Source organism: Phalaenopsis equestris, unplaced genomic scaffold (assembly GCF_001263595.1).
Source record: "Phalaenopsis equestris unplaced genomic scaffold, ASM126359v1 Scaffold000381, whole genome shotgun sequence".
Taxonomy (NCBI): domain Eukaryota; kingdom Viridiplantae; phylum Streptophyta; class Magnoliopsida; order Asparagales; family Orchidaceae; genus Phalaenopsis; species Phalaenopsis equestris.
The window spans coordinates 198,407-208,189 of record NW_018164823.1 but is presented as its reverse complement, the minus strand read 5'-3'; the positions used below and the strand labels follow the sequence as shown (position 1 = coordinate 208,189).

Here is a 9,783-nt window from a genome sequence, read left to right as displayed (position 1 = left end):
AAGTGGGTTGAATTTCTAGAACAAGGCGGGTCCCATTTCTAAGGTTCTAAGATAGTCCAAGGGAGGTCCCTAAGGCTAGATCCTAAAACCCTGAGAGGAAGACTGGACCTCACCAAAAATGAGGTCAACATGTGTTACCCTTGCAACTCCTGTGTTATATTATAAGTCCGTGAAATGAGAGCCTAGCTCCTCACGTTATCATTTTCCTTTCTTTCGTGTGACTCCTCCCTTTTGCCAAGTCATGGCTCCAAGATACTCTTCAAAACTCTTCAGTGTGAACTCCCTCATGTCATCAGTTATCTCGAAGAGGCAGGCGACGACCCTATTTAAGTCTTATTCTTTTGGGTTGGATGTCCAGCTCTGCACAGCTGCGAAAGGGGAAAAATTGGAAAGAAACTACGATGACAACTTGGTCGTTTACATTGACCAATTCAGATACAGGTTGAGGTTGTCGTTTTACAGCAAGGTGAGGTCCATTTTCAACAGTTACAGCATATCCCTGCTCAAGTCCCACAGAACTCTATTATAATAATAATGACCTTCGTCATTTATTTTCGACGGATTGAGATTCCTTGGTTAATCAAGTTGTTCTCCAATTTCTTCGGCTTCAAGGTTGACTGGGATGGCTATGCAGTGTTCTCGTCCAACCCTAAGCTTTGGGTGGTAGGGGTCGAGAATAAGGTAAAGGACTGGCGATCAAAGTTTGTGATCACCACACACTATCACGGCTGAGGGATTCATGTCAGGTTGGTTACCAAGGAGGTGTTGAGGCTGAAAATGCAACTGAAGCACACTCGTGTCTATGCGACATGATGGAGGGGAGTGAGCTCTCAACAAACCAAATTACCAATCAAGATGTCGTCGATAGAGTCCTCTAGACCGGAACATCTGGGGACATGACCAAAAGCCTCTGGGAGGAGTCGGACAAAAAAGAGAAAGAGATGGTGGCAGCGCCAACGATAAAGGTTGGGGAAAAGAGACCCAAAGCGAAGAAACCTCTTGAAAGAAATGACTCTGGTTTCTGCCCTTCTTTATCCCTTTTCTTCTTCTATTTTTTTAACGCTTGAGTGGGCGCGGGGACCTCGGGTGTGCCCAAGGAGACTCGTTTGAAACTTTGGAGTCTCAGGAGTCAACATCTAAGGAAGAGGTTTCATCGGTCTCCCTCATAGGGAGTCGACTAACCTCTCTGGTTGTCTAACAAAGGTGATGTGGTCGAATAGTCTGAACTCAGTCTTGGCATGCCTAACCTACGCGGCCTTATGCGAGACTTCTGAGCACGGCAACGCCTTGACCCTCTTCGTCTCCCACTACCAGGCGAAAGCTTTGATGCACGAGCAAAAAAGTAAAGCTGCGAGCCAAACGGTGGCCAAAATATCTGAGGATAAGAGGAAGGAAAAACTAGAGTTTCTGCGCCTGTGGAGAAATTAAAAGATTCGACCCAGGAGTGAGAAGTTAAGGCTGAGGAATACTAACAAACCATTGTCGCCTTGATCGCCAGATACAAGGAGCTAGAAGCTCAAGTCTCAGAAATGATCCCGAGAGGTGACTGCATGGTGGCGCTCTCAGACCAGTTCACGGTAAGTCTTGCTATCGCCGACAAACGTTTTGTGAAGTCTGACCTGGTAAACACGAAGTGGGGTGATATGGACAACTTAGCATCCACCTTCGTGGATTACGAAGATGACAACGCGGACAAGCCTATGGAAACAGAACCGACAGCGGCGACGGATTTGTGTCTATTTAAGTTCTTATATATATTTGTTGTTTTTATTTCCACTTTTTTGAAGAATTTTTTACATTGCCCAACCATGCTGGGTTGATGGTTGGTATTCATGTACACCATAACTCAATATATAGTTTTAGGGAAATAGATAAAAATTCTTCTCGCAGCCCATTCATTATTCGTCTTATTAGCCTTTTTTGTTTCGCTGGGTTGCACTCCATCTAGAATAATTTATTAACACTTGAACGAATACTTTTGCATCATGACTAGTTGGCTTTTAACAGCGCTCCCGGGCGCACTGTTTCACCTTCAGATAGTGGTTTCTAAAGTTAGGTCAAACCTAGTTATCGCGCCGCTGCAATTTGATCGATTTTAAATTTGCGCTAAGCCGCTCGATCTCAGTGCCACAGTAGGCAGTCTCCTACGTTCAGGCTGGGCAGGGCAAATTCGGGGCCATGGCTGACATTCTTCAGCATTTAGGCAAGGTCACGCGATCATGGTTCCACGGTCTATAAACCTTCAATTTGTGCTCAGTTGGGCGGTCTTGGCACCATGGCTGACAGTCTTCAACTTGTGCTTAGTCGAACAATCTTGATGTCACAACTGGCAGTCTTCAAAATTTAGGCAAGGTCAGGCGTCATGGCACTACGATTTGTCAATCTTCAATTAACGCTCAGTTGGATGATCTTGGCGCCACAGCTAAAGTCTTCAATTCATGTTCAAACGAGCGATCTTAACGCCACGGTTGGCAATCTTTAGCATTTAGATAGGTCGAACGATTTTGGCCCCACGATTTGTCGATCTTCAATTAGTGCTCAGTCGAGCGAACTTGGCACCATGGCTGGCAGTCTTCAATTCGTGCTCAGTCAAGCAATCTTGGCGTCATAGCTAACAGTCTTCAATTTGTGTTCAGTCGAACGATCTTGGCGCCATGACTGGCAATATTCAACATTTAGGCAAGGTCAGACGATCTTAGCACTACGGTTTGTCACTCTTTAATCCATGCTCGGCAGAGCGATCTTGGCGTCATGGTCTGTCAATCTTCAATTCGTGCTCAATCGGGTGATTTTGGGGCTACAACTGGCAGTCGTCAATTTGTGCTCTACCGAGCAATCCTGGCGCTACGGCTAACAACCTTCAATTTTTCCTCAGCCGAGCAATCTTATTGCCACGATTGGCAATCTTCAACATTTAGGCAAGGCAAAGCGATCTTGTTGCTACAGTTTGTCACTCTTCAATTCGTGCTCAGTTGGGCAATCTTAGTGTCATAGCTAGCAGCTTTCAATTTGTGCTTAGTCGGACGAACTTGGCGTCACGACTGTTAGCATTCAATTTGAGCACAATCGAGCAACCTTGGTGCCACATCTAGCAATCTTCACCATTTAGGCGAGGTCAGGAGATCTTCGTGTCACAGTCTGTCGATCTTCAATTCATACTTAGCTGGGTGATCTTAACGTCATGGCTGACAACCTTCAATTTGTGCTTAGTCAGGCGAGATCTTGGTGTCACGAGTAGCAGCCTTCAATTTATGCTTAGCCAGCCAATCTTGTAACCACGGCTGGCAAACTTCAGCATTTAGGCGAAGTTGGGAGATCTTAGTGTCACGGTTTGTCGATCTTCAATTCATGCTCAACCTGACAATCTTGACGCCACGGCTGGTAGTCTTCAATTCGTGTTTAGTCAACTGATATTGGCGCAACGGCCGATTTTCTTCAATTTGTGCTTAGTGGGGCAATCTTGATGCCATGACTAGCAATCTTCAGCATTTAGGTGAGTTCGGGTGATCTTGGCACCACGATCTGTTGATCTTCAATTTGTGCTCAGCTGGGTGATCTTGGCTCCACAGATGGCAGTCTTCACTCAGCCAGAAGATCTTAGTGCCACAGTTGCAGTCTTCATTTTATGCTCAGTCGGTCGATCTTGACACCACAGCTAGCAGTCTTCAACTTTTAGGCAAGGTCGGGCGATCTTGGTGCCACTATCTGTTGATCTTCAATTCGTGCTTAGTTGGGCTGTCTTGGTGCCACTGGTGGCAGTCTTGAATTTGTGCTTAGTCGGGCAATCTTGGAGCCACAGCTGACGGTCTAAAATTTGTGCTCAGTCGGGCAACTTGGCGCTTTGGTTGACAGTCTTCAGCATTTAAGTGAGCTCGGGCGATCTTGGTTCATAGTCTGTTGATCTTCAATTTGTGCTCAGTCGGGCGATCATGGCACCATAGCTGGCATTCTTCATCTCCCAGCTGCTAGTCTGACGTATCACTGATTTCCTGATTTATTTAATTCTCTGAGCATTTTTTGAACCAGAAATTTTCGGAGCTTCAATTAATGTGAGACCCGATAATTTCATAAACATTTTTAGAGTTTCGGTATGGAAAATAAAGGAAATATTTTTTATTCATGATTTCCCTTATGAAATACAAAGTGGAATTCACGAAAAAAAATTCTTAAGATCATCCTCACTCCAAGTCCGGGAGACCTCATTCCCCACATGGGTTTTTAGCTTGTATGCCCCGGGTCCTGCCTGTCGATCGATGATGTAGGGCCCGCTTCACATTTAATTCAGTTTTCTTACTGCTTGTCTTCCCACTGCGGAATCGATCTTCTTTAACACTAGGTCTCTGAGAGAGAAAACCCTTTCGCGGACATGTCGGTTGTAGTATATGGCACCGCTTGTGATCGGGCTTCTTCACACAAGGAAGAATGTCCGCCCAGTTGCCTTTTGCATCCTACACCTTTTTTCTCAACAAGTTCAAGATGATTTTATTGGCCACCTCGGTCTGGTCATTGGTTCGTGGGTGATGAACCAACGCGAATTTGAGGCTTATTCCTTGGTTTTGTCAAAAGTTTCAAATTTTCTTGTCTACAAACAGATCATGTTATATGTGATGATAATCAGTGGTAGGTTGTAGAGGTGGATCAAGTCGATACAAATGAAGTTCTGGACGTCCTTTATGACTCGAAAGTGGGCTTTTGTCTCGATCCACTTTGAAAAGTAATCCACTACTACCAAGAGAAAGTGTTGTTGTCCTTTGGCAAGTGGGAATGGTCCCAAAATGTCCAAACCCTGAACTACAAAGGGCCATGAACTAGTGATTAGTTGTAATTTCTGAGCCAGCTGATGTTGTAACAAACCATATTTTTTGCACTGTTCACACCTCCTGAAGAATGCTTCGGCATCCTTAAGTAGCATCAGCCAAAAATATTTGTCACTGGACTCGATGCACCAACTTCTTTCCTTCAAAAGGGCTCTAGCATTCCCCGGCGTGAATATTTTGAAGGATGACCTCTATCTCATTTTCCTTTACGCCCCTCAGGTACATTGACTTCAATGATTTTTGGAAGAGTGTTCCCTTCATCAGCACGTATTGCACGGCTTTGTACTTGAATCTTCTAAGATTTGTGACTTCTTCCGACACATTCTGCGTTTCCAAGTACTTGACGTATGGGTCCATCTAGCTTTTGGCCTGTTCATCCTCCACCATTATAGCCTAGGATTCCTCGATGACTGGCCGGTGGAGTATTTGTCTCTTCCTTTCCCAAGCAAACACATCGGGATAGCAAGGCAACCACCTGATTTTCTTCCCTGTCGAAGTGTTCAATCCAAAAAAATACGAATTTCCAGATCTCAACCTTGGCTTTGCTGAGGTATTTCATCATCAATGCATCTCTGGTCTTGAATTACCTGTTTATATGGTTCACCATGAGCTACGAATCTGACTTCGCAACAAGGATTTGGACGCCCATCTTGTAAGCTAAGGCAGGTCAGCAATCAAAGCTTCGCATTTAGCCTGGTTCTTTGCACCTTGAATTCTACCGCTATTGAATGACACATGCTTCGGTCTTATTTGAGGTGTCATCCACAAACAGGATCCACTCCTATCGCCCACTTTGACTTTCTTCAATTGGGTTCCCCCGCTCTGAGAAATCTATCAAAAAATTTGTGATTACCTAAGCTTTTATGGCCATCCGAAGAACATAAGTGAAATCGAACTCACTTAGTTATACTCCCCACTTAAGTAGCTGTGACTACAACGCGTGATCCGTGATTACTATGATTGGATGTATCTGGAAGTAGCACCGTAACCTGCGAGCAGACACAATTAGAGCAAATTTTAGTTTCTCCATAGTTGGATACTCAATCTCTACCCCTCGGAGAACGAGACTGGTGTAGTGAATCGGGAATTGCCTTCCCAACTCTTCCCGATCCAATGTGGAACCGACCTCCTTAGCTCCCATCCCTAGGTACCAAAAGAGCTCTTCGTTCGGCCTCAGGCTTTCGAGTGGTGGTGAAAATAAAGCATCCTTAAGGCTCTAAAAGCCTTCTGGCACTCATATGTCCATCGAAAACTTTCGGCTTTTCGGAGAGTTTTGAGGAACACAAATCACTAATCACCCAACCTTGAGATAAACCAACCTAGAGCTGTGATCTGGTCGGTTAACTATTGAACCTCTCGTGTGCTCCGTGGTGCTAACATGTCAATCAGCATTTGGATCTTGTCAGGGTTCGCTTTTATGCCTTCGGGGGTCAGGACGCAACCTAAGAACTTACCAATTGAGGCTCCGAACGTGCATTTTAAGGAGATCAACCTCATATTAAATTTTTAAGTTTGAAATTTTTTTTAGGTCTTTTATGTATTGTTCTGTCGTTCAGCTTTTCACAATAATATCATCGATGTACACCTCTATATTCTTTCCTTTTTTATTCTTAAAATTACAACTATTAAACGATGGTACGTGGCCCCAGTATTCTTAAGCCTAAAAGGCACTACATCATAACAGAACACTCCCTCAGTAGTAATAAAGGCAATTATTTCAACATCCGTCAGGTGCATCCTGATCTGGTGATACCTAGAGAAAGCATCCAAAAAGCTCATCACTAAGTAGCCTACGGTTGCGTTGATCCTCAGAAGCAGGTAGCAATCCTTCAAGTATGCAGCATGTAAATTGGTGAAGTGGACACACATCCGCTACTTCCCGTTGGCCTTATGGATCATGACGACATTCAAAAGCCATATGGGGTAATGGACCTCTCAGATGTACATTGCCTCTAGAAGTTTTAGCACCTCCTCCCTAATAGGCTCAGCCAGTACGGTCACTGAGTTCCTTGCCTTCTGCTTAACCAGTTGAACTGTGGAGCTCACGTTCAATCTGTGGCAGGCAAAATCGGCGGTTATCCCATGCATCTTTGCGGCAGACTAAGCGAAGATATTGTGGTGGTTGTGAAGCGTTTGAATTAGAAGATTCCAGTGTCCTGCATCAAAACTATCACTTATTAGAAATGATTTATAGTTCATCCTCGTCAACTGAGATCTCCTTAGTGGCCTCACTACTCTTGATGTTGCTCTCCTTCCGATTCCATAAGTCGAGTGGCTTCTGTTCCACGATTTCAACCACCCAAAGGTAACAAACTAGTGAAAGCTCTAGATTTCCCATGATAGTGATTATTTCGTCGTCTCTTGGAAACTTAACTGCAATTTGGTAGGTAGACATCTCGGTTTTGAAGCGATTTAGTAGTAGGCGGTCAAAAATGGCATTGTAGGTTGGGGCGAGTCTATAATCAGGAAATCTTTCGTCTCTGTGTACTGCTTCTGTTATTCGCCCCAATTGTCGCAAATGGCATTACCCGTAGCGCTTCCTTTCTTTCACTTGAAAAACCAAAAGGTGGGCTGGCCAGTGCTACCATCCAGTCGACCTAGAGACAAAGCTTGTCGAATACTATCTTGAACAAAATGTTTCACAGAGCTGTTAGTGTCCATGATAATACTCCCGACTTGAAAATTTCTAATCATCCCCGGAACGACTATAGCTTCGTTGCAAGGGTTTCATTGTTAACATGATGGGAGGACAGCCTCCTCCCCTCTGCATGGATGTGAGGTTGCACAGCTAACCTGTCCTAGTCTTCTTCTGAGAGTTTCGTCGTGTGGCATTCGTGCCCTAGAGGATAGCCAGGACTACCCCGACGACACAGACAACGCTCATCTGAATGGGTCCGAGCGAAGTCTCTAACTCAGAAACCTTACTACACCTTACTCATTGCCTTTCAAGTTGTGTGGATCCGACACCATCTAGGTTTGATGCTTGCTCTATAATCGGGGTGGGTTCTCATCCCCTGTCTTCCTCTCTGTATGCATTCCTCGATGTCATCCAGTGGAAGATTCACTTTGGATACTATCGTTTTGTTGCTACCTTCTCTTTGTGATCGTTGCGCTCCTCTTCTTGTCAACAGCACAGCTCCAAGCTCACCGCACCTTTTAGGGTGTTATACCCCTGAAGTACGCTGGTATGGCGAGGATATTATAGTCCCTATATGAATATTACCCATGGGACCCATGGGTGTGGTCGGGCGGCTATGAAGTCGAGCAGTCATGAGGCTGGGTAGTTGTTTATTGAAGGTCCATATCAACTATCTTAGAGCTGGAGGATTCATTTCACTTTCCCGATTTACCCCCTCATCCGTCTGAGATGTGCCCCCCTTCTAGTGCGTCGATCTAGCCGACAGATTGTGTGATTTTAGGCCTTCCTAGGTAGATCCAGCGGGAGCACGTCACCTCCTCCGTCATTCACGAGATGTCTTTGTGATTCGTGTTAGCCTATTTTCGATGTACATTGAGGGTTCTCAAACAACTTCCCAATATTATAGTAGGGGCTCTCGGGTGCTTGTTATTTTGCATTACTACTTAGTATTATGGGCTATCAGATATCAAGGCAAACAACAAGTTCATTATCATTGATCAAACTTGTGGTTGGCCAATCACCCTCCCATCCCTTAGTATGTCAACTTAAGGCATCCATGCCATAACTAGAGTACGCCGATGGTTAGATAAACTCAATCTAGTTGTTCTGTAAATGGAAAATCCTCATGACCTATAATTTGGGTGGTTGGGGTGTTCATTATATTAAAAATCCTCCCCTTAAGAACAATCGTAACCCGAACTAGATAATCATAAGCACGAGTAACTTCAAACCGCAGAAAAAAAAAACAATTGAAAGAAACCAAAGTTGCCAGGCAAAGGGTGAATTCCATTTGACCTTTTTTTCCATACAATAGGTTGTACACGTATGCAGAATCTTGATAATATCCAGTCATTGGATCTCTTGTTTTGGCTTGCTCCATCAAAAAAGCAATTCAAAGGGCACTAGTCAGGTCATCAATGGCTAGGAAAATGATGTAACAATTTTTTTTTTTTTTGTGAAACAGATTTTCCCCATATCATCCTCCAAGTGTTTTGGCCGAATAAATTGAAACAGAAAAACATTTCTCTTGATAGAGACCTTGAGGCAAACATAATGCGTCAATCAAACATCCATAGTCAGATTTAAATAAATAAAAAAAAAACAAGCAAGCAATAGAACCACCATGCCAGGCTCAGAATTCACAAACATAATATTGAAAAATAGCTACCAAACGAAAACTATCAATGCCAGAACCACCAACAACAGCAGAATTCCAACAAGCCGGTCGGTGCCCCTCCAAAGCTTCACCCTCATTTCCCAACGAATACCACGCAATGAATGAAAAACATAAAAGAGAAATACTTTATGATTCAGATAAACTTTAAAAATCTAACAAGGTCCCGGATAACACAGCAGAGAGGCACAAGGATTTGAACATACCTTAAAGAAATAAGGGGAAGATGAACAGAGCGCAACACCGGAATAGGGCCGCTTAGATTGGAAGGGACGAACTGAAGCGAGATGATCCTCTTATTCGAAGTATTTATATGGAGCGCCTCGCCCACTGTGGCGATTCATACTCCCGAGGAAGAACGTCGTTTTTAATCGGTTGATGCTAACCGAACGGAAAAGATGACTTGCAAAGGCACGCGTACGTCGCACGCAGCTTGACTTCTGACTCTGAGCCCACTGTTTGTACTCACGATTTACATACCTATACAAATATCTCTAAAAATAAATATTAATTATTATAAAGTATAGTTTTATTAGGAGTGAAAAAGATTATTTTCAAAATTTAAACAATTAAATAGTTTTATTTTAATATAATATAAAAGATTGGAGTGTTATAAATGTAAAAAAAAAAAATTTAGATGTTGATATGAAATT

The 9,783-nt window shown here is 43.6% G+C and overlaps 1 protein-coding gene across 1 annotated transcript in view; it reads right to left on the bottom strand.

Annotated features, from left to right (window-relative positions):
* LOC110026580 (SUMO-conjugating enzyme SCE1-like) overlaps nucleotides 1-9,582 on the bottom strand; it is a 47,560-nt gene extending 37,978 nt beyond the window's left edge. Inside the window, exon 1 of the mRNA XM_020727565.1 lies at nucleotides 9,337-9,582. The gene's annotated coding sequence lies outside the window, so the exon portion shown is untranslated. The remainder of the gene's footprint in view (nucleotides 1-9,336) is intronic.
* Nucleotides 9,583-9,783: the final 201 nt, after the last annotated feature.